The 25,127-nt window shown below is 42.0% G+C and overlaps 1 protein-coding gene across 2 annotated transcripts in view; it reads left to right on the forward strand.

Annotated features, from left to right (window-relative positions):
- FRMD4B (FERM domain containing 4B) overlaps positions 1 to 25,127 on the forward strand; it is a 336,491-nt gene that overhangs the window by 42,811 nt on the left and 268,553 nt on the right. The window contains exon 1 of one of the 2 annotated variants that reach the window (XM_060308019.2): positions 22,677 to 22,767. The exons of the other annotated variant lie outside the window; for it this stretch is intronic. The gene's annotated coding sequence lies outside the window, so the exon portion shown is untranslated. Of the gene's footprint in view, positions 1 to 22,676; positions 22,768 to 25,127 lie in introns of those variants that run through there. 2 annotated transcript variants of the gene reach the window in all.

The raw sequence follows: 25,127 nt of genomic DNA on the forward strand, positions 1-25,127 counted from the left end.
GTTGTGTTTCAAGTCAAAATTTGTTTTATTTAGGATTTCATCTGTTTTATTCAGTAAATGTAAAGTTAATCTTTCACATCATCTTATTAGTTACTGTTTGTAAAGAAGATAGGTTAAAAAAAAGAAAAGCAGATAGGTTAGATTTGTAAAGTAAGAGAAGAAAAATTGTTACAGATGGTAGCTTTAGTAAATATTGTAAAAATGCCAGACTCTTAAATCTGTTTGACTATGTATGTTAATCCTTGAAATTGGTTAAGATTGAAACTCTGTAGGGGTTGTGTTTTTTCAGGAATTTTAGAGAAAAATTTTAGAGAAAATGAATCAATTCTTTCAGTGCATGGCATCTAGGAGGACCCACGTCTTCCTCTAGAGTCACCCGGGGCTGGATAATTAAGACACTGAACTCTTTGGCTATATTGATACAATTAGAGATGGGCTAGATTAGGGTTAATCTTGGGACTTGTTCAGCATCTATCAGAAGAAACATGCTTTATTTTTTGCTGGTTTGGAGCTATAAGGCTATAAGCCAAGAGCTGTGGGCAGCCAATTTACTTAAGAATGAAGCCAGCATAAAGAACAACATAGATGAGATGGAGATGGAGATAGAAAGAGAGAGAGAGATTGAGTTCTAATGACATCATTTGAATGTCTGGGCCAAGTTATCAAGTCATACCTAGAGTTTCACAGACTTTTCATTGACCCATGTTAGTAAAGTCATGCTTTTTGCTTAAGCCAATTGGCTTGAGTTTTCTGTCACTTATATCTACTTTCACGTAACATAAGTGAGATATGTTGATTATGCCTGACGTGGTGAAATACGTTGATTGTGTCTTTATTTGTTATGGTAGATTACATTATTATTACTGATTATTTGCTCCTCTCCTGTGAGCTTCCATGTCCATCCATTTGCATGTGAGTGGCATTACCTAGCGTGTGGAAGGAGAATACGTCTCTAAACCATAATGTCAAGTCTGGTCATGTGACTTGCTTTGGTCAATAGGATGTGGGAAGAAATGAATATGCATATCCATGCAGAAGCTTTAAGGGCAATCACATGGTTCTGCCATTTTCTCTCTCTCTCTCTCTTTTAATCTGCCAAGTGGCCATGAATCCCAGAATGGAGAAGATATTTGGGGCAGAGCCTCAGTGGATCCACAGATGACAAGTAACGTGAACAAGAAATAAATGTATTTTGTTGTAAACTATTGATATTTTGGTGGTGTTGTTAATGAAGCATAACCCAGCAAGAGTTGACTAATATACTTGCTGTCTTTGGAATGCTTGCAAAATTTATAATTGAGTATAAACCTAGAGCACCTATAATCTTTGATTATATCCTGCAAGTTACCAAATATGAATTTGGGATGACTGGTTGCTTCTTATTTTTTTGGTGTTTGTAGCCCTGTTATATGCAGTTGTGACTGAGAACATGGGTTTTATCTCTGTGGTTTAATAACTAGTAAGCTACCGAACTTCTTAGATTCTCAGTGTCCTCCTTATAATAATAATACTAGGCTTCCCTGGTGGCACAGTGGTTGAGAGTCCGCCTGCCGATGCAGGGGACACGGGTTCGTTCCCCGGTCTGGGAAGATCCCACATGCCGCGGAGCGGCTGGGCCCGTGAGCCATGGCCGCTGAGCCTGCACGTCCGGAGCCTGTGCTCCACAACGGGAGAGGCCACAACGGTGAGAGGCCCGCGTATTGCAAAAATAATAATAATAATACTTTCCTCCTAGGATTTTTGTGAATACAGAGTTAAACACAGTGCAAGGCACATAGTAAAACACTCAGTAAATAGTAACTATAATTTTTACCATTACAGAAGACAGTGCCCTAATAAACTCTTTTTGATGCTTCCAGTAACAAACCCCCTTGGGTGAAATCCAAGGTAAGCCTAACCAATATTAAGCACCACTCTGTAATGGATGGCATTCTGGGGAGGCTCCCAAGACAGTACTTTTAAAATTGCATCTATATCATTTCAGGAAACAGTAACTGGGGAGAATGCTGCCGGGAAAGTTGGATGAGAGTTGAGGGAATATACTGAGAATTAGGAGAGCCATTTATTCTCTGAATTTCTTTGTACTTGAAAGTAAATGAAAAGATAACAGTGCCTGCAGAGTTGGTCCTCAAACCAGATCTGAGAAGGACACCAGCATCTCATGGCGGTTCTTGTACATTCTTCATTTACAAGGGCCTTTTGGAAAATTTGTTTTGTTAGAGGGCAAAGGTTATATTGGTTTAACTAATTATTTTATAACCTTGGAAAAGGGGATAAGGAGGTTTTTATGACAGGAATACTTCTTAAGACAAATATCTCTGAATAATGAAGAGTAAGTCTTTTGATTGATATGGACTGATAGCTGTGTGTGTGTGTGTGTGTGTGTGTGTGTGCGCGCGCGCGCGCATGTGTACGTTTGGGGGACATGGAAAGGTTCAGAATGTGAGCTAGTAGAGGGAAAGGAAACATTGGGCTTAGAAATATTACCTGGGAATTGGGGATAGTTCCAGTCTTCCTTTTTTCAATAAAGATTCCTCTCTCAGGTATTGTGTTCACGTATTGTGTTAGGGACTAAAGATAGAAATTTATTCTCTCATTCATTCAGCAAATATTTACCGAGCACCTACAATGTGCCAGGCACTGTGCTAGGCACCTGGGAACACAGTAGTGAGTACAATCAGGTATCATCTGTAACCTTCATGGAACCTAGAGTCTAAGAAGGAACAGGGGTGATTAAATCATAACATAAATAACTATGAAGTTACAATGTGGTTAAGTACAAGGAAGGAGAGTTACAAGAACCAGGAGGATATTTACTAGAAGGATATGTCCTTTGTCTGGTAGTGTCAGGGAGACAATATGGTCAGATTTGTCTTTCAAAAAAATTATTCTGCCTTCATTGTTGAAATGAAAATTCAATAGTGGGTACAAAGAATCAGTTAGAAGGCTACTGCGGGGATCCCAGGAAGAAATGTGGCTGGCTTAGAACAAGGAGGTGATAATGGAGACAGAAGTGGACCAATTTCAGAAATCTTCAGGAGGTAAACTCAATTGAACTTGGTGAAGAATTGGATGAGAGAGAAGAGGGGAGTGATGTCAAGAATGACTTCTGGGTTTTTTTTTTTTTTTTTTTGCGGTACGCAGGCCTCTCACCATTGTGGCTTCTCCCGTTGTGGAGCACAGGCTCCGGACGCTCAGGCTCAGCGGCCATGGCTCACGGGCCCAGCCGCTCCGTGGCATGTGGGATCTTCCCGGACCGGGGCATGAACCCGTGTCCCCTGCATCGGCAGGTGGACTCTCAACCACTGCGCCACCAGGGAAGCACTGACTTCTGGGTTTTAAGCTTCTCTCTCTAGGACCTCATAAATGCACCATGAAAAATAAAGTGAAGTATTTGCCCCAGTATAAGCAAAGTTACGGCACAGATAATTGGGACTTGATAAAATGTCCCATCACTGACCCTTGAGCTCACTTCCCTGAGGGCCCAGTGTTTAAAGAAGATTAGAGTATAATGTATTTGTTGGTGGTCCGTAGCCAAAGTCAGCACAAGTACCCAGACTATAATGTACTGCTCAAGCACACAGTTCGAATATTCCAGCCCCCAGGCCAAACGGTGAAGTCTAGCTGTTGTGTGGTCCTGTAATCTTCTCCAACTTCCCCCCACCCCAAGTGCTTGATGCTCTGCTCTTGTCAGAGCTGTTTGAAGAGCCTGAGGGATATTGCGTAACAGCATGCTCTTCAAGGAATTAGCTTTGCAACTTAGGGAAGAGAAACTTTCATGACTTCAGCTGTGCTCAGTGTTTATTATTTCTCAGACTGTGCTCTTGCATGGTGTAGTTATAAAAGCATACACGTATACTAATATAAGTTATATAACTAATAGCTGTAGAATATATAATATGTAACTCTCATAAGAGTTATAAAAGTAGACACAGTGGGGATTTCCCTGGTGGTGCAGTGGTTGAAAATCCACCTGCCAGTGCAGGGGACACGGGTTCGAGCCCTGGTCCAGAAGGATCCCACATGCCACGGAGCAGCTAAGCCCGTGGACCACAACTACCGAGCCTGCGCTCCAGAGCCCGTGAGCCACAACTACTGAGCCCATGAGCCACAACTACTGAAGCCCACGTGCCAAGAGCCCGTGCTCCACAACAAGAGAAGCCACTGTAATGAGAAGCCAGCGCACCGCAATGAAGAGTAGCCCCTGCTCGCCGCAACTTGAGAAAGCCCGCGCACAGCAATGAAGACCCAACGCAGCCAAAAATAAATAAATTAAAAAAAAAAAGGAGACACAGTGGGCATCGATTAATGTTACTTATAAATGCGAAGACTGAGACCTGCAAATATTAACCAACTTGCTTTTGGACTCACGGGTGCTCATTATTGTTCAAAGCTTATATTTATATCAGGACTTATTCCTTCAACAAATATTTATTGAGTACCGTATGCTAGGACTATTTCCAAGTAAGCAATGCCATCTAATAAATTGTCTGTCCTCATAGAGCTCATGCTCTATTTGGAAAGATAAATAAGCAAAAAAAAAAAAAAAAAAACCCAAATAGTATAATTTCATATAATACCATGAAGAATAAATCAGAGCAAGGGGTAGAATGTAATTAAGTGCATTAAAAAGGGACCTTTGTCAAAGAAGTCCTTTGTGAAGGGAAGATATCTGAGCTGAGACAGGATTGATGAGAAGGAATTCTGGGGGCAAAAAACATTCTACGTGGGGAGACAGCAGGTGCAAAGATCCTGAGGCAGGAAACAACTTAGCAGATTTGACAACAGGAAAGAGAAAGCCACATGGTGGGAATATGGTGAACCCAGGAAAGAAAAGTTTATTTGGGGGCCAAGATATTAGAGACTCTTTAGGGCTACAGTAGAGAGCTTAGATTTTATCTAAGGGCAGTGGGAAGTCATTAGAGGGTTTTAAACACTAAAGTCACATGATCTGAGTAGGATTTAAGAAGATCCTTCTAGCTCCTGGGTAGAATGGACAAAGTGGGTACAGCAGAATGTGAGAAGAAAGTCAGCTGAGGAGAAAGCTGGTAGTTTGGACCATCGTTGTAGGAGCAGAGATACAGAGAAGTGGGTGAATCTATGATACCTTTGGATATCAGGTGGCAGGGTTTGCTGCTGGACTAGTGATAGGAGATAAAAAAAAATACAAAACAGAAACAAGGGCAACTTCTATGGTTTTGACCAAAGCAATTAAATCATGACTCTCTATAATACCGAAGATTCAACCCAGATCTCCTTAACACTCCAGCAATCTCTTTTGAAAGGCAAGGGTCTAATTGCCTGTTCTAGTGTGGAATTTTTCCTTTTGAAGTGTCACCTTATTATTCTGTCTACAGGAAGCACGGAGAGAGATTGATATTTATAGGTTGCATTAGAATTCAGATTGCCCGCCCCAGATGTCTGCTGCAAGCCTTCTGACTAGGTTAGTAATAGCTGTGGCGCATTGGCTCTGCCAGTGAGGATGTATGCCTCGGTGTCCAGTTCCTTCAATCTAAAAGAAGACAAAGGCTGACCATGTCGACCTGACTGGCCTTCTTGTTGCCTAGCGCTGCCCTTTGTCTGCAGCCTACTTCTTGGACCTGGTGTCATGACTTACTCAAGAAGACTGTTTACATCCCAGCATGGGATGACAGATGGGGTTGCAGGAGGGAATCTGGACCATGGTCAGGGGCATCTGATGGTCCCCAGAGGCTCGAGTATGACAGCCTGCCCTCTTTGGCTCCCTGCTTTCTGTAAGCAGAGCGGGTTCCAGAACTCCATGGTGTGGTGGAGCTGGGTCACCCCTGTGGTTTGGACAGAGAGCAGGGTGGGGCAAGCTGTCCCCCGGCTGCTCCGGAGTTGGCTTCAGACAAGAGACTAAGGTCAGGCATGTGGTTGAAATTACACATGTGTTCCTGGCAGCATTCACGTCAGGATTTATGAAAATAGATTTTATAACTTCAGCTGTACTTGGCAATGATCATTTCTTGGTTGAAGTTGCGTGGAGGGTCCCTAAGATCAATTCTTACTGCAGACGGAAATCTGAATTCTGACAGTGAGTGGCTTATCCTTTTTTGAAAGTCTTCTGAGTGGGCCTACAGGAGAGTAGCCATCAGTCAGGATCCTGGCAGGAAACAGGATTCACCTCTGATGGTTCAAATGAAGAGACTGAATGAAGGAACTATTTGCAGAGGTGTGGGCGGGGCTGAGGGGACACTGAAAGGGCAGGGGAGTCACCAAGAGGCTAAGAGCAGGGCAAACTGTTACCACTCCAAGGGCCAAAGAAGAGAAAGGACAGAACTGTAGTTACCTGAGCCAGGTGAGACCTGGTGCCATAAAGGAGGGGCCACGAGCAGCAGCTGGAGACCTGGAGGAAGCATCTGCTACCAGAGAGGTCGCCCAGAAGCGGGAGGGAGCGAGGAAGCTTCTCCACCCGCCCTGTCCTATCGTCTGCTGGGGAGAGGAGAGGGCGGACAGGAAGGAAGACGGATGCGGAAGGGCAAATGAAGGACCAGAGACCCAAGAGGGATGTCGTCCTTCGCTCCAAATCATAGCATTGGCATTGTCTTTAAACACATACACACCCTACCTCCTCCTCTCTTTTTACTCATTTATAATAGTCTTCAAACCCCACGACACCCAGAAACCACTGCAGGGAGGGGAGATGGAGTGTGACTGCTGTGGTATGTGGGTCTTGAGTGCATCCAGGTATCCCCGAGGGGCACCATGGGATGGAAGGGAGTGTGCATGGGGTCCTGGTGTGGACCCTTATTGCTGGTTAGGGGTTGACTTGCAGAGCGGGAGAGGGGCTCAGAGTGAATGAGGAAACTTCTCACCCCAAAAGACAATGGCATTTTGGGGGTAGAAGGGGGTCACAGTACATGTTTCATGAAGACTAAGGCTGGCAGTCAGAGCTTCAAAGACGCGTGTTCCTACACGGGAAGGTACGGGTTTGAGGTGGTTTGATTTAAAGCCCCCAAGTTGGTGTCTGGTCCAGTTTCCTAAAAACGGCAGCTCACCTTTCAGGGAGAGGCATTGCAGAAAATTACAGCAAAGATATTTGGTTTGGCAGTCAAGGAAGGGGGAAGGGGAGACAGTGATGCTCTTTTAATTTCACTCAGAGTAGCGAGAACTGGAAGAGGGCCCTGGATGAGCTGTAGGCCAGCGTCTTGGGAGAAGGTATCGCAGCAGAAGCTTTCCAAGTGTAGCTCTGTATTTTTTATTATGATTTGGGAGGTAGTGCTGTGTATGTTTTTTTTTTTTTTTTTTAAAGCGTATTTATTTATTTTTGGCTGCATTAGGTTCTTCGTTGCTGCGCGCGGGCTTTCTCTAGTTGCGGCGAGCGGGGCCTACTCTTCGTTGTGGTGCGCGGGTTTCTCATTGCTATGGCTTCTCTTGTTGCTCGAGCATGGGCTCTAGGCACTCGGACTCAGTAGTCGTGGCTCACGGGCTCTAGAGCGCTGGCTTAGTAGCTGTGGTGCACGGGCTTAATTGCTCTGTGGCCTGTGGGATCTTCCTGGACAAGGGCTTGAACCCGCGTCGGCTGCATTGGCGGGCGAGTTCTTAATCACTGCGCCACCAGGGAAGTCCAGTGTTGTGTATGTTCGGGCAAACCAATATTTGCATATTTATTTATAAATTGCCTCTCGTCTATGCATATTACCATATGGACATACTGAGCACTGTGAGGTATAGTGGGTAAGAGCATGGATCTGTACCTCAGTTTCTTTGTAGGTTTGTTGTGAGAAACGATTACCTGCAAAGCCCTTAGTACAATGCCTGACGTGAAGTCAGCAGAATATGGGTTACATTGTGGTATGAAATGTACCCTAAACACAAGTTTTTTAAGGGTGAGATCAAAATATATAAATAGAAGTTTTTATATATATTTTAAGTGTATAAGAATATATATTTCCATACCCCATCTTGCACACCTTCTTGGGGGTGTACACTCCCCACTTTGGAGACCACCAGTTAGGACTTAGTATTTGCTGCCACGCAGACTGCGCTACCTTGAGTAAATTCACTTTTTCCAGCCTCAGTATCCTCTTCTGTGGGATGACAGCAGTTAATAGCGCCTGCATTATAGGGCTGTTGGAGGATTAAATGCACTACATCCACTTAACCCAGGCTCTGCCTGGCGTGCCCTCAGGACTCAGTAACATGTTACATGTGATTATTGTCACAAAAGTAACGGTCATTGTCTTTAAATCAGCAAAGAGAAAAAAGATCTTTCATAATCCTACAGGATCATATATTATCGCTGTAAAGGAACTTGTTGGCCTATTTTTAGACCTTTTCCTAAAGCTTCTGTATACACACATACGTATTTTGCATAATTGGAATCATATTGTGTGTTCTCTTGTGGACCCATTCTTAGTGGCTGTAGAGTATAACAGGCTCAGATTAATTGTTGATCATTTGGTTTTTCTGTTTTAAATAACACTGTGATGAAAAGTCTTTTTTAACAGGCTTATTGGGATGTAGTTTATGTACCATCAAATCACACACTTAAAGTGTGCAATTCAGTGATTTTTAGTGTGTTTAGAGTTGTGTGACCATCACCAGAATCTAATTTTAGAACATGATTGTTGCTACACAAAGAAACCTGCACCTGGGACTCCCCTGGTGGCTCAGTAGTTAAAAATCCGCCTGCCAATTTGGGGACATGGGTTTGATCCCTCTTCCGGGAAGATCTCACATGCTGCAGAGCAGCTAAGTCTGCAAGCCACAACTATTGAGCTCACGTGCTGCAACTACTGAAGCCCGTGCTCTACAACAAGAGCTTAGCTTGGCCACCGCAATGAGAAGCCCTTGCACCACAACAAAGAGCAGCCCCTGTTCACCGCAGCTAGAGAGAGCCCGCACGCAGCAGCGAAGACCCAATGCAGACAAAATAAATAAATAAATAAATAAATAAACAAATAAATAAATAAATAACAAATGTTTTAAAAAGAAAAAAACCCTGCACCCATGGTAGTCACCGCCATCCTCAACCCTCCCAGGCCAGGCAACCATTAATCTACGTTCTATCTCTGTAGATTTGTCTATTCTGGACATTTCCTACAAATGGGATCATACAGTCTGTTGTATTTGAAGACTGGTTTCTTTTACTTTACATAATGTTTTTTGAGGTTCACCCACATTGTAGCACTATCAGGTCATTATTCCTTTTTGTTGCCAAACATCCCATGGTGTGGCTATATCACGTTTTATTCATCTTTTCATCAGTGATGAACATTTGAGTTGTTTCCATGATGAATAATCTTATAGATTAATCTTAACTATTTCCTTTGAATGCATTCCTAGACTTGAAAATTCTGGGTCATATAATTTCCAGACTTTTGACTATCAAGCGCTTCTAATCCAGACTTTCTCTCTCATTTGAGCACATTAATGACTTCCTTCTTCCTCATCGTATGAACTACAAAACTTTTGTATTCCTTGTGACACCTGGAGGTATTTACAATTTCTAATATTCTAGAGAACCATTCTCGGGAATTCTATCCTATGTTGGGTGTCAGAGGCTCTGATGGACAGTGATATTCCTAAAGGGAACACATTGTATTTACTTATATCAGTCTTTATCATTTTCAACTAGAAACCTCCCTGCCGTCTGGCATTAAGGAAAATTGGCAGAGACTTGTAAGTGGTAGATCGTCTCTTTAAATTGTCTCACTTTGTCCTTTTAAGTATATGTATTCCCTACCAGCCTCCTAGAAGTGATTGACAACCAGAAAAATAATGTCTTGTGTCAGTGGAATTTAGACCCAAGGTTTCACAGCCTATAGGCAGCTAAGTATCATTAGGCTCATAATCTTACTTATTTAAAATATGTTATTGCCAAACTGACTTTCCCCCTTCTTTAAAAATTTGGGGGCTTCCCTGGTGGCGCAGTGGTTGAGAGTCCGCCTGCCGATGCAGGGGACACGGGTTCATGCCCCGGTACGGGAGGATCCCACATGCCGCGGAGCGGCTGGGCCCGTGAGCCATGGCCGCTGAGCCTGCGCGTCCGGAGCCTGTGCTCCGCAACGGGAGAGGCCGCGACAGTGAGAGGCCCGCGTACCGCAAAAAAAAAAAAAAAAAAAATTGGAAGTACTTGAAAGTTTGTTTTCTACATGCTGTGGTTTTTAATCCAACATAGCTGTTAAACTCTTGCGGTGGCCTCTTCGGGAAAATCTACTCACCCTTTTTCTTTATTATATGAAAGGATCCTGCAGAGAAGGCAGCTGGTGGATATACACCAAGCTTAAGCCTTTGTCCTTGTGAATCCTGGATAATGTTTACAAATAGAATGGTCTCTGCAGGTAAGAGAGCTTCCTCCTTTACCACTGCGTTTAATCTTTCCAAAGCCTGAAAAATATTCGTTGAATCATGGTGGTTAGGACAGCTGATTTTGCCCTTGCCCTCACCCCCAGATATTCTTCCTCCACTGACCTTTCTGGTCACAAGCAACAGAGCTGATTAAAATACTCCGCTCTTCGTACAAAGACCGTCCACCGCACCCCCCTGAGGCTCTCCGGTGTTGTCATCAGTGATGCTAATGGATTTGCCTTGATCTTTACTTCACTGCCTCTTGAGAATAACAACGTGCATTTATGAGACTGTTGCCTAGATGAGAAGAAGTCTGGCAGGGGCTCGTAAGTGCTGGATCTCTCTTATGAGAGACGTTTTTATATAAGATATCCAATTTCAATCTCGTGACTACCCACAAAGTTGGTGCTGATATGCCCATCCTAAGGATGAGAAAGTTGAGACATCATTGCTCTGTGCCTCCTGGCAGACAAGGTGTAAAAAAATTCCAATTCAATACAGACTTCTTCAGATTACAGCATAGGAAATACAGTCATTCCTAAGAGTAAACAAAGGTAACCCTACTGCTAAATTCTTACCTATCAGAGATGGTGCATACCTTGGTGACCAAAGCCTTTAAAAAATAAATGCTGCAGTGTTATATTCGCCAGGGTGTGGTGTTCAGAGAAAATGCCCTTCAAAAAAACGGGGGAGGGAGAATTTCTATGATTAAGAAATTTGGGAAATGTTGGGTTATATTAAGTCACACACACTGTAGACTGCGGACCTTCTCAGAGACTCTACTATTGGAATATGCATTGTGAAACCCCAAGATGGGTAGAGCATAAATCTTTTTTTGTGGGACACCTATTAGCGTTTTAAAGAGCTGGTGTGTGTGACACACACCGCCAGAATGAACTTCATAACAGCCATTCTTTTTTGGTTTACTTTTTTTTGTAGGTAAAAGACACATGTGGTAAACTCAGAGTATGCAAAGGTATTCAGTGAAAAGGTCTGTCTGTCTGCTTTTAATCACTGTCTCTGAGATTCTCTCTTGAGAGACAAGCATTGATTTCAAGATGTGCAATCATGTTTGTATGTAAGCGCATACGTGTGTAAGTGTGTGTGTATTTCAATTTTGAGCACACTATATATGTTGTTCTGCACATTATCTTTTTACTCAATATATATTAGAAGTCATTCCATATCAGTACTTATAAAGCTGTGTCATTTCGTCTAATATCCGCATGGTATTCTATTGTATGGATGTATCTTAATCCGTTTAACCAGTACCCTATTGATTTAGAATATTTCTAACCTTTTCCTACTGTGAACAGTGCTGCAGTGGGTACCCTTGTACATTTGTCTTTGTCATCATGGTGTTTCATGTATCAGCCTTTGATAAAAGCCAGGGGTGTAAAGATAAAATATGATTCTGTGAAGTCAAGAATAACCCAGGTTCATAGCCTTCTGATGGTCTGGCTTGATCCAGAGATATTTCGATAATTTAGAGAATTTAGAGAACTATAGATCCAAGTCCTAAAACTATATTATCAGAACTTGTTTAAAATAGTGGGAAAATGTATAGATTATTTTTCAGAGATAAGAAAAATTAGTTTGTGAAAAATCATATTTCTCTTAGGAAATAAAGAGGTTTGGAGTTGATACAGTAATTGTACATGTGTTCCAGCTCATGGCAAAATGAAACTCAAGGCATGAAATCTTTAAAACAGGGATTTCCCACGTGGATAACCTTTGATTCTTAATTCAAAACTCGGAGCAAACTGCTTTATTTACCCTGGTTCAGAAACAATGGTTTTGCTTCCTCACTATCTTGTACTGCATTTGATTTCTGCCAAATAGCGTTTGACTGACTCAAAGACTTTAAAGATTGTTTTCTCTCTTCAGCATATTTCTCCCTTTTCTCTTTTGTGAACGAAGTAGAAAAATAATATAAGGTAACTTTATGGAACAGGAAATAAAACCTTTCTTTTTAAAACAGATGTTGTCGTCTAGTTGGAATTCAGCTATAGAACTTGATAGAAGTCCTTCCATATTTGTTATTTTTTGATAATGTCTCTCTTATTGTTTTTAATCAATCTGATCAATGGGGCTCAGTCTCAGAGCAGGCTGGGCAAGTTTCCTTGAGGCCAAATTACTACTGGGACATCAGGTAATTTAAGTGTATTTTCACTGTCTGGTCCTTCTTTGGGAGAGTGCCTAAGATGCTGTAGCCACCATCCATCATAAGGTGCCATCACTCTGGGCCAGGCACTTTGCATGCAGTGTCTCATCATTTATACAGTGTGTATAGTATCACTCGATCCTGTACTATTAGGTGGGAACTGCTCTTATCCCCATTTTATAGATAGAGAAACTGAGGCACAGGACAACCAAAAAACTCCCTCGAGGCCACCCAGCTAGGATGTTATAGAGCTGGAATTTGAACCTATTGTTTTAAAGTCTTGCCCGAATTAGAGATGGGTTTATTCTCTAGAGGAGTAGGTCTTGAATTCTTTTAAACTCAAAGTCATGTAATCAACAATAAGAAAACAAAGATTTGTCACTGCTCTAACCTAGTTATGCCAGCAACATGTGAATGGTCTCCATTGTTCACAGCTCCTGGCAATGGGGGGATTTGTTTTTCTACGTCTGAGCGGTCCTGGCTCCAGAGCTGGTGTGGCTCTCCAGGCCAGAGGATGGAACAAGTGTAATGACACGTGTGACTTTCTTGGAAGGAGATGCTCTGACCCTTTTATTACCTCCCCTGGGACACAAATGATCACGACACAAGTGATCACCTGCAGTGATGTCTAGTCTTAACTCTTTGTCCTCACTTGAAGCCAACCAAATGGCCAGGGCTTCCACCATGTTCTTAAGGAAACGTTTGCCCAAATTTTCCCTTAGAAATCTTTACAGACATTAGCATTCGATCCCTATGTTGTAATATGTAGAAATGGTGGTCGGGGACGCATGGAACCCAGTGTGACAAGTTTTCAGTTTCCCCTTTGTGTCAAGGGGCTGGAAGAGAGTCATTATGTGAAACCTGAGTATTAAGGCGTTTTCAGGTCATGAAGAGGAATTTGACCAGAGGAGTCCCAGAAATGCAGATCTTGAATTCTAATCCTGTGCTCTTAACCACTGCTGTGCTGTGGGCACCTGGCCATTTGCATTTGTCCTCTAGGGCATTATAAACCCATCTACTGGCGGAAAATCTCAGAAACCTTATATAAAGGGAACTAACCCCTACTGAGTTGTTACCGGGTGCCAGGGACTGTTAGATGCTTTGTATCCTTACTAACAGCCAGCTGCCCAAGCTTGCATGCTCAAACTAGGTCTTGGAAACTGTCACTTCTGCATGTGGTCATTCCACATGCTCTGCCGCTTCCCCAAACAGGCAAGATGTAGAAATCAGAGACAAAAGGGAGTCTTGATTGCCAGGTTCAGTTTCCTGCCAGGGCAGGATGTAATTGCAGGGCTGTCTAGAGCCTATGATAAGCTGATACTAAATTTGTTCTTGGCAGACTGTCTTGGGACGTGTGGGGGAAGGGTGGAGGAGCGGGAAGTGGGAGCTTAGGTGCAAGGATCCTTTTGTAATCTCTGGTCTCCTCTTGTTTGAGCATGAGAACATTTCCTGAATGCTGGTCTTAAACATTTAGTGGTCATTCAGATGTAAGACTAGTCTGCAAACGTTCATGCCCGAGACATGGATACAGTTTTGCTGTATCCAAACTCCCTCTTCCTGTCTCTTGCGCATCTGGCCTGAGGCTTGTGTATCAGTGAGGTATTTGGATGTGACGTCTCTCCTGGTGTAACAGGTAAATTGCGAAGGACTTCTGACATTTTTCTTACTGACTGTGCTGTTCACTAACACTGTCTTAGGTTAAAAAGGAATGGAGCATCATTTGAATGGCTTTGTTTTCTTAACTTTCGCTGTTTCTTTTCTTTTTTGCAGAAGAGAAATAAATAGTTCAGGAGATGAAAAAAGGGCGCTTTGAAAAAATTTGACGATAGTTGATTTACAATATTGTGTTAGTTTCAGGTGTACAGCTTCAGATTCTTTTCCATTATAGGTTATTATAAGATATTGAATATAGTTTCCTGTGCTATACAGTAAATTCTTCTTGTTATGTTTATAAAATTGTAACATGTGATAAAGGTGAAATTATCCAGGAAAGGATACATTGTTCAAAACTAGTGCTGGGAGAATTGACAAGCTGGGAAAAAATAGCATCTCCCCATACAACATATACCAAATTAATTCTTAATGGATTAAAGATTCAGATGGAAAAAAATACATAAAAAGCTGAAAGAAAAAACTGGTGCTGTTACACAAAGTTTCTTCAATTCTAAATAGGTGGCATTTTCTTTCTTTTGATTTTCTTATCTGAAAGTATTAGATGGGAGTATACTCTTGCTTTTATTTCTTTTCCTTTTTTTTCTGGTCTGCGCGCTCTCTCTCTCTCTCTCTGTCCCTTTCCCTCTCCTTCTTTCCTTCCCTTCCTCCCTCCCTTTCTGTCCTTCTTTCTTTTTTAAATATTGAAGAGCTTGATGCTTTGCAACTAGCTACACAAAGGCAGCTCTACATTTGAGAACTCCACAATAAGCCCTGCTTCATTCACCTCTTTGTTTCCTGAGTGATCATCATTTTGTCAAGGGGGTCGCTAACTGGAGACCGCCTCAATGAAAGGAAAAACTGAGTACAACACCGCCTGGCTTCCTGACACCTATTGTTTGAGCTCGGCTTTGCTTTTCCTTTCATTAGAAGGGCAAGCTGGCCTCTGTCATTTCTCCCTGAGGCTTGTGGATCGGGGAGGTACGCAAGCCTCCCTTTCTCCCTTTCGTCTCGTGGGTCTTGCTTGAGACTAGTTTTCCTGAAACATAATTTTCGTCAAGCCAGTGCTGGCCCTTCAAATGAAGAGGACTCTAGTTTCCTGAAATTAGTCTTTTATGGGGAGGTTTTCCATGTAAAATGTTGAGGAAATTCTTGCTCTTCTTTTTCTGGTGGGGGTTGAGGGTGAATGAGGGTGGTTTTGGAGAGGGAGTAAGGCTCTCTTTTTTTTCCCACCCTATTACAGGGCCTGAAGCAGGCAATCTTATCTTGTGTTCCGTTCAGCCTAAAAGGTGGTCGGCCAACCACTCTTAATTTTAGGCCTGGTGTGGTGGAGACAGCTGTGGCAGCGTTGTGGCCCTCAGGGAGTGTATGCTCTAGTGTGTAACACAGTAAAGCCATAAGCTGATACAAATGCGAATATGGAAACAAACCTAATAGAAACGCATTCCAGAAACAAAACAATGAGTGGTAAGTAGTGACTATGGGCTGCTTGAGCTACAGAAGGCTTCTCTTTTGCATTGACCAAAAGGTTGCAAAGAAGGCAGTCATGGCAAAGGTCTGGAAGAAAAGTTTTCAGAGTAGAAGGAAGAAGCACAGTTGCAGATGCCTGAGACGGGAACAAGCCTGGCACGTTTGAGAGACAGGAGCGTTTAAGCTCTTCTGAAAGATGAGAGGAACCAGATTGTACTGAACGGAATCAAGGCATTCCCGAGAAAGGGAAGAACCGGGGCAAAGGTCCTTATGAAAGGAGACTAAGAAGAATAGCAGGTGCTGTCTGGCTAGTGCTGAAAACGTCATGCAGTATATGGTGTGAAGGTACGTTTTAAATAGCCTTAGTGAGAGGTAACATCCCATGAGATGTGTTTATCCGTTTGAAATGTTACCGGTTTAAAATATATAGTTCACTGGCTCTTAGTATGTTTACAGAGTTGGGCAACTATCACCATAATCTTACTTTAGAACATTTTCATCACCCCCCAGAAGAAATCCTGTACCCACCAGCGGTCCCTTCCCATTCTTCCAGTCACCCCAGCCCTAGGCAACCCCTGATCTACTTCGTGTCTCTGCAGATTTGCTCATTCTGGACATTTCATATACATAGGATCATACAATATGTGGTTTTGTCTGATGGCCCTAGAATGTTTTTGAAGTTCTTCTATGTTATAACACCATCAGTATTTCATTCCTTATAATTGCTAAATAATATTCCATTGTATCTGTCCATTCATCAGTTGATGAACATTTGGGCTGTTTCCACTTTTTGGCTCTTATGAGTAATGCTGCTATGAACATTTGTGTACAAGTTTTGGTGTAGATATTTTGTTTTCATTTCTCTTGGGTAGTTACCTAAGAGTAGAATTTCTGGGTCATACGGCAACTCTCTGTTTAACATTTTGAGGAACTACTGAATTGTTTTCCACAGTGGCTGCACGAGCAGTTTACACAAGCTATGTGTGAGGGTGACAATTTTTCCACATCCTTGCTAATACTTGTTATTGTCTGTCTTTTTGATCATAGCCATTCTAGTGGTTGTGAAGTGGTGTCTCATTGTGGTTTTGATCTGTGTTTCCCTAATGACTAATAATGTTGAAACATTTTCATATGTGCTTATTAGCCATTCATATGTTTTCTTTGGAGAAATGTCCATTCAGATCCTTTGTCTATATTTTAGATGAGCTACTTGCCTTTTTATTTTTCAGTCATAGAAGTTTTATTTAGTATTCTGGAGGTAAGTTCCTTATTAGATATATGATTTGCAGATATTCCCACCAGACAGTGGGTTATCTTTTTGCTTTCTTGGTGGTGTTCTTTGAGGCACAACATTTTTTAGTTTTGATGAAGTCTAATTTGTTAATCTCTTTTTTTGCTTGTGCTTTTGGTGTCATATGTAAGAAATCCCAAGGTCACAAAGATTTCATAGTGTGTTTTTTCAAAGAGTTTTATCTCTTATATAGGTCTGTGATACACTTTTCGTTAGTTTTTATTTATGTTATGACGTAGGTGTCCAACTTCATTATTTTTCATGTACTTATCTAGGTGTCCTAGTACAATTTGTTGAAAAAAATATTCTTATTGAATTATGTTGGCTCCTTTGTAGAAAATCAATTTACCATGAACATTAGAGTTTATTTCTGGGCCCTAAGGAGGATGCATTTTTAATTACGGCATCTTTCTAACATGGTGTGAAGGCTTCAGAGATCCGCGCTCTGGTTGGGTAGTAAAGCAGCTGTCAGGTAAATTCTGGATTGAAGAGGCTTCATTTTCTCCGCAGTAAATTTATGGATGAAGATTCTTGTATTATTTCCTTATAGTACTGAAAAGATCCTTCAGGCCATTTTCAGACATTTAATAGGGCTTCATCTTAACCATCACTGACAGGGCAATATCTCTTCTGAAGTTCCCTTTTTCTTTCATTTCTTTTCCTTTCCCCTCCCTCCCTCCCTCCCTCCCTTCCTTCTTTCCTTCCTGCCTCTCCTCCTCTCTCTCTCTCTCTCTCTCTCCTTCCCCTTCCTTTCTTTAGTTCTTTCATTTCTTCCTTTAAAACATAACCTAGGTTGAAGAGATGAGATTTACAGTCATGATACAAGGGAACATTTAAATTAGGTGATGCATACAATGATGTGAATAGATTAGAATATATGGATATTTGAGATCATGTAATCACACAAACTCAGGCTAATGACTTCTGAATTCAGCAAAGTTTTTGAAGTAAATTATAAGAAACATACATATTGAGCACTCATCCTCCCAAGATTTATGCTTCTTTCTAACACTTTTCACTTGGGAAGTTTCTCCCTGGACCATCTTTATGTGGCTAATGCTCCAAACTGAATCAGCATCCCTGGACAGTGTCCTAAACTCAGGCCCTAAATGTCCTACTGGATATTTTCACCAGGACACCTACTAGGTGTCAAAGGTCACAAACAGAAGAATTATTTTTGACATTTTAAAAGAGCATACACCTGGTTGGGAAAAGCATCTTATGAACTTGTTTGGAAACAAGAACAGCTGCTCTAATCTACAGATCCTGGACTTCAGCTGCAACATTTTCAGCCTCCAGCCAACCCTGCTGCTTCAGACTGGCCCACACAATCCGAATTGGCTGTTGCCAACCCATCCTGTTACTGTTTGTCCTGAATTCAGTGGTTTTGCATACTGACAGACACTCTCGGTTTGTCTCAAGTCTGAAGTCGAGGGGAGGTTCTGTGAACAACCAAGGAACTCTATTCAGTCTTAAATGGGTAAATTATACCACCGACTAGATTGTCTCTAATTGTTGAATACATCACACCCTTAAAAGTTGTCTGTCCATTTGTGTTTATATCAAATCTGAACTTAGGGCCAGTATATGCTTGCTCATTGTTTGAAATTTAAATATTTATAAGATAGTGTATCCATAAAAAAAAAATAAAAGACCAAACAATTTATCAGTCCTGTGAATTTATCCATTGCCATGGGTCTGTCTCATCTACTAGATTTCCGTTCGTCTTGCCTCTACGTGATTCTCCTGAAGTAGTGCACTAAACTTCTGACCAGTCTCTTCCCCTGCAGTCTCTTTCTCTTCCAGATAGATTGGGTTCACTTTGTTGGAAAACCTCATCGATGACATCGATCTCTAGAGCCCTAAATCTTCATTGCCTGTAGGATAAAACTTAAACTTCTTTGCTTAATATTCAAAATCCTTGTCCAATCTGTCTTTCACTTGCTTTCCAAGCCTTTTTTCTGACTTCCTCCGAGTTTTTCTTCTTCCAAACCACGCTGTTTAGTGTTTCCCGAACAGACCTTGAGCCTTTCTGCTTTGGGGCTTCCTTTACCTTTTGCTGCCCAGGTAGTATATCTGCCGCTCTCCCTCCCTTCTTCTTATATAAATCTCCCTTTCTTTCAAGACTCAGTATGAATCCTATTTCTTCTGGTTACTCCCCAGTGAGTGATAGGTCCAAGTCGAGATCCTTAACGGCTTAGTTCCATGGTGGAGATTGCAAACTGTCAATCCATGGGCCAAATTCAGTTTACAGATATGTTTTCTTTCATCCACATTGTGTTTTGTTTAAATAAATTTTTCAGTTAGTGCCAACAGTTAAAATTCTGATATATCACATTTAAAGAATCAGATTTCCAGCCAACTTGGAAAAATTCAAAGCAGGGCTGTGTATTCCCAGGTGGTGACTATGTGTGATTGCTCCCTTAAGCTGCCCCCATTTGGCCAAGATGTGTGTGTTTGCACAGCAGCACTGAGCTATGCCTGGTACTGGGTCTCCCCCATCACTCATGTATATCCCCCATCCAGCACCTGTGAACATCTGCCTGGACAGTTAATTCTGTAAGGCCTTATGACTACCTCTTCTTGTTATCTTGAATGTTAGATCATTAAATTAAAATATTCCTTCTATGCTACTTCCCATGAGAGCTCGTGTGTATAATGTACTAAATAAATGCCTTAAGGTGATTTTAACCTCCCACTTCTTGCGTAAAATAATGCCACCTCTTGCTTAAAAGGATTTCAGGTAGTATTTTTTTTTTCAGGTAGTATTTTTAAAAGACCTGTTCCATAAGGAAATAGAAGAGAAATTCAAATAAAGAACCAGACCAAAGAAACAGGAGCATGTAATAAAGGTGATTGTCAAGATTTCATATATAAAGGGAAAAGAAAGGTAAGATATATTTTATTTCAAGGAAAACCAAATCTGTAAGCCGAACCGAGGAAAGCCTCACTAATCAGTGTTCTGGTTACATTATTTATTTGTTGGCTGTAACTGGATTTTATTTTTAAATGACATTTTCTTTCAAATAAGGTAATCAATTCAGGGCTTTTGATAAGGTCATCATAATGGAAACTAAATCTTCTGTTTTATTTTGGTTGATTTTAAAAATAACTTCACGGGTCCACAGTTGGTTACCATTTACTGCTTTTATTTTTAGGATTTGGCCAAGAGATAGGTCACTGTTTTTCCACCAGCAGTTTTCAGGGTTTTGTGTCTTCTCCCCCTCATGAAGTTTCCCAGCATGAAATGTAGGGAGATGGCCCACTGGTGGCCAGTTCCCAAGACAGTCCCATATTTTCCAGTGTTTTATCATTGACATGAAGGGAGGCAGTTCTTCAGTCCATTTTCTGCTTTGCATTAGTCAAACACTGCACCTTGGCACACTTCCCTTCTGTCAGGGATTCCACAGTATCTTTGTAGACTTAAGATTTTAAGAGGAAATATCTTTAGGACTCTAAGTTGTTGTAATCATTATTGTCACCAGTGTAAGCACTGTGTAAGGGAAAATGCTGCAATGAAGGAAGGAAGCAGCTCTGAAGACTCGTAAAACACGTGAAGCTCTGGAAAAGGTTTCAGAATACATCGGCACTCTTTCCCACATAAACTATTTGACTATTAACTCCCATATCGGCACGGGTTGGGAACATGGGGTCTTCTTTTGACCCAGGAATCTCACAATCATACATGCTCAGTGACTAAAAGAGTATTTCCTGTCTCTGTGCTACATATGGTACCACCACTCCTGATACTTTTCTTTAAATTTGCTGCCTTTTTTAAAACTCAAAAATAATCTTAAAAGGTAACTTTACATGCCTACTATAAAAGGAAGACCAATAATTCTAGCCCAAAATGGAAGGTTATTGGAATATTAAATGCAATGAAAACACACCTTTGTTATTCAGTTTTACTGAGGTCCTCCTAGCCACCAGAGGCTCTGCTTTTTCTCTGTACAACAGGGGATAGACTTGGTTTTAGGGAAGTGCTGAATATGTAATAGCACCTAACTGAGACTCTTTGAGGACTACTCAGAGGGATTGAAAGAGAAGCAAAAAGGGCTAACTTTTTACTCTGGAATGTAGTGTTATTGAGGCACCCCTGCTGGCGATCCCACGAGGTGATCTCAAGCAATAGCATAAGCCCACACTTTGGCAATCCCTGGACCGATTCGGCAATTCCTGCCTCCTCCAACGTACTTCAGAAGATGTTGGTGAAAGCTTTGATCCTTAAGTCAGAGGAGAATTGGTGTGAGCATCTAGAAAAACCTCCACTGTGAAATGTTTGCGTGAAACTTGCTTTTTTAAGAAAGATGTTACAGCAGTGCCCCAGCTCAGACTGGCTTAACTTTCCTATCTTGCTCCTTCATTTTTTCCCCCTCTGCCTCGCATGCCTCCCCTCTTCCTCGTCTCTCTCTTTCTCCTGCTTCTCCTTCCTTCTCGTTCTCACTCTTTATTTGTCATCCTCACAGGACCAGTCACCTGTGGGAGTGTGTTTTTCATCATTAAGTACAGGAGCAGACACACTTCACGTGTCTCCAGGGTATGACCTGTAATTCCCAGCGTACTCATTTCTGTGATATTCTTAGGGCTGCAGAAAAGCTCTCAGCAACAGTGCTTGCTTAGAGTATTCTTAAAGTGCTTTGTCTCACTGCAGCTTTTACCCTTCATCCCCTAAGAAAGCAAACGAAAGTCTAAGGAACTTGAACTTGGGCGTTGAACTACAGGCCCATAAGAACATTTTGGTATGAGCAAATCAAATGAATATACATTTTTGAAACCTAGTTCATGATATTTCTCCCCAAAAGAATTTCAGCTTTTAAAAGAATTTGTTTTGTTTATTGAGTTTTTTTGTGTCTTTGGCGTCACTTTATGGAAGCAGTTTGCATTAAAAAATCTAGTCAGTATTTGTGGGATTTTCTGCTCAATCTTTTGGGAATTGCCCCAAAAAGCCCTATTTCCCTGGTTTCTGTAGGAGCAGTCATTTGATATACCAGTACCCTGTCCTCTGTTGAGGGCTGGTTTGTCCAGGGTCAGGGATCTGACTTCAACTGGGCCAACTGGAGCTCTTCCCTGGGATCCTTGAACTTGGGACCTTGAAGGTAGAGGTTTTCTCTATCTGGGGACTGAAATTGTAAAAGGTAAAGCTTGGGAGCTGCGGTGGCCAAGTTTTCCTCTGTATAAAAAAGGTCAGTGAACCAGAAGATTGAAGTTGAAATGCAGAGGGAAGGACTTCCCTGGTGGCACAGTTGTTAAGAATCCTCCTGCCAATGCAGGGGACACGGGTTCGAGACCTGGTCCGGGAAGATCCCACATGCCGCGGAGCAACTAAGCCCGTGCACCACAACTACTGACCCTGTGCCTGCAAGCCATAACTACTGAGCTCATGGCCACAACTGCTGAAGCCCGTGCTCCGCAACAAGAGAAGCCACCACAATGAGAAGCCCGTGCACTGCAAAGAGTACCCCCACTTGCCACAAGTAGGGAAAGCCCGCGCTCAGCCATAAAGACCCAATGCGGCCAAAAAAAAAAAAAAGAAAAGAAATGCAGAGGGAGAGTTAGACTTCTCATGGCATTTGAGCCCCTGATTATATCCTTCTTGAGACACAGCTTCCTCCCTGTCTTTCTTACTGCTTCCCTGATATGTAAAGTCTCAGAATACACCTAAATTTCCTTTTTTGCTTCAGGTGTTTCACATTGGAGTTTATTCGTCTGTAGCCACAAAAAAAGGCCTAATAGGTGACAAGTGATCGTTACACAGTCTGAGTCTCATGCAGGAACCAACACTATTATGAGCAGAAAAAATAATATAGACCAGGAAATTATGGGCCAGGAAATTAACATACAATATCTCAGACTCCAGACCCTACGACAACACTATGGGGTAAGTAATAGCTTTTCCTCGTTTCACAGACTAGGAAATTGACACTGAGAAGTTAAGAAGTATTCCCAGAGTTACCCAGCCAGTAAGGGGCAGAACTGGACGTGAACCTATGATGGTCTGACTGCAGAGTTTATTTGTTTGACCAATTTTACCATTGTAACCTCCCAACTGATATTTCTTTGATTTTCTCTTACTTGTGTTAGTTGCCTTTTGTCAGAAAGGATCAACTAAAGACTCACTAAACTGATTAGCAACCTCTTCCAGGATTTTGGGACTTGTAAAGATGGAAGGAGCCCTACAGGTTAAGTTCTCCAAACCCTTGTTTTACAGAGAAGGAACTGTGGCTCTAAGAGGCAAGGTTACATGCCCAGGGTCACATAGCTATTGTACGGCAGTCCTGTAACTTGAATTTGTCTCCTAACACCAACACATTTGTTTTTTCCTTCTAACACACCCTTTTGGTCTAGGCTTAAAAGCGACTTTCTCCACAAAGTCTCTAGATTGATGAATTGCTCTTGCTATATAGGCTTTCCTCCCACCCTCCCTTTCTCTGTTCATAGCATTTAATTCCTGTTTTAAGTGCTTGTTCAACCGTCCATCTGCCCCATCAATCAGTAGCCTCTGTGAAGGCAGGAACCCTGTCTCTCTTGTTCATTATTGCCCCTTACATGGCATATGCTTAATATGCTTAAATGGTGACTAGAATACATGAATAAAATAGCGCAAGGATGTGCAACAATGGTCTGAAGTTTAAGGCAGTTGAGCTATATAGTATTGGAACATATATTCCAGTTGTAATTCTTTGGTTTTTGCCATGTTGAACATTTGCCATTGTTATACAGGTAGTATTTAAACTTATAGCTTTGGGGACAGAAATGCTCACAGCAGTACCGGGACCCACGTTTCTTCCTTTCTTCTTAACTTCGATTTGCTAGAACAGGTTTCTGTCACTTGTACTTAGTAGTTCCTAGCAGGTACGTGAGCTAAGACCAGACTCAAGATGAGGAAGCAAGAGGACAGCAAGTAATCGAGACGATTGGATAAATGACTGGTGAGCTCTACCATCCTTTGGGCATTTGCATTTCAGAGACTCAAGTGAATCTCTAACTTTTGAATTGTGTAGGGGAGGTTGGAAAAGAAGGAGAAGAGAAGTTACGTGGTAGAAGGCTAGGGAGAAAAGGTGGCCTAACAGCTGAGGCTTGAAAGATCAATGATATTTTGCTGAGGGTGACGGGAGTAAGACCAGCCTTCTCTTATTGAACTCGATAGGCCATCTCCCTCTTGACTAAACATTGTGTAGGATCACTCCTTCAAGCCTCTTGCCTAAAGCTGATTTGTTTCATCCACCTAAATTTTCATGTTACATTCAGCAATGACAAAATTTCATAAATTACGCTAGTTGTGTGAAGCTCACTGTTAAAAAACCCATGCTTGTGCAGATGGATTATAAACCACCAGCTGAATTCTCAACAGACACAAAAACATGAGGATGTTGGAGAAATGGAAATATATGTGCTTAGATGACTCTAGGAAAGAAGACAGAGGTGGCTGGAGAGGCAAATCAGGCTCAAAGGCAAGATGACTCCATGAAAGCCATGCCAGGCGTTGGGGTTTGTGAAAGTGAATCATATTCCCAACACGTTCAGAGTGAAGAGTGAGATGGGGATCAAGATAGGAGCCCTCCTGCTGATGAGGCCACATTGTGGGCTTGAAGCCGAAATGGTCTTTGTTATGATATTTTCCATCCCCATGTCTAGACTTTGGAGCCCAAACTTGGAAAGAGTTGACGGGGTAGAGTGGACACTTACCCACCAGTTGTAGAGAAGGTTCCAACTTCTCACCCCTCACCCCTCATGCCTCACCCCTGTGAAGCCCAGGAGCAGGGCAGGTAGCATTGTGCAGGCTTGCTTTAGGGATGCAGTTTAGGAAGAGGAAAGGCCAAAGAAAGCAGATGCGTGTATTAATCATTGGTCTTCTCCCATTCCTGTTAGGTAAATTACCCCTGGAGAGAGGGTCCAAAGGTTTTTCCTCCAACCTTCATCTCTTTTAGGGAAGGTTCTTTCTCCTCTACTTAGAATCATAAGGGATTAGTGAGCGCTACCCCTCAAATGTGGAGGTTAGATCCCAAATTACACTTACTTCTTGAGGGTAATATATGCGGAGGGAATTAGCTAAGAATACAATTCCCCGGAGACTCACTTCAAGGCTTGAAAATGCTAACAGAGCCACCAGGATGGATAAAACTCACAGTCCTTTGGAGCTCTCTACTCCTCATATGCCCAGTATGGCGGTCGCCATCTGATCCATGGCAAGCCTCTATGAGATGTTCTCTTAAAACTCCACTGATAATTTGAAGCAGA

The sequence above is a fragment of the Globicephala melas genome, chromosome 11, assembly GCF_963455315.2.
Source record: "Globicephala melas chromosome 11, mGloMel1.2, whole genome shotgun sequence".
In the NCBI taxonomy this organism is placed as follows: domain Eukaryota; kingdom Metazoa; phylum Chordata; class Mammalia; order Artiodactyla; family Delphinidae; genus Globicephala; species Globicephala melas.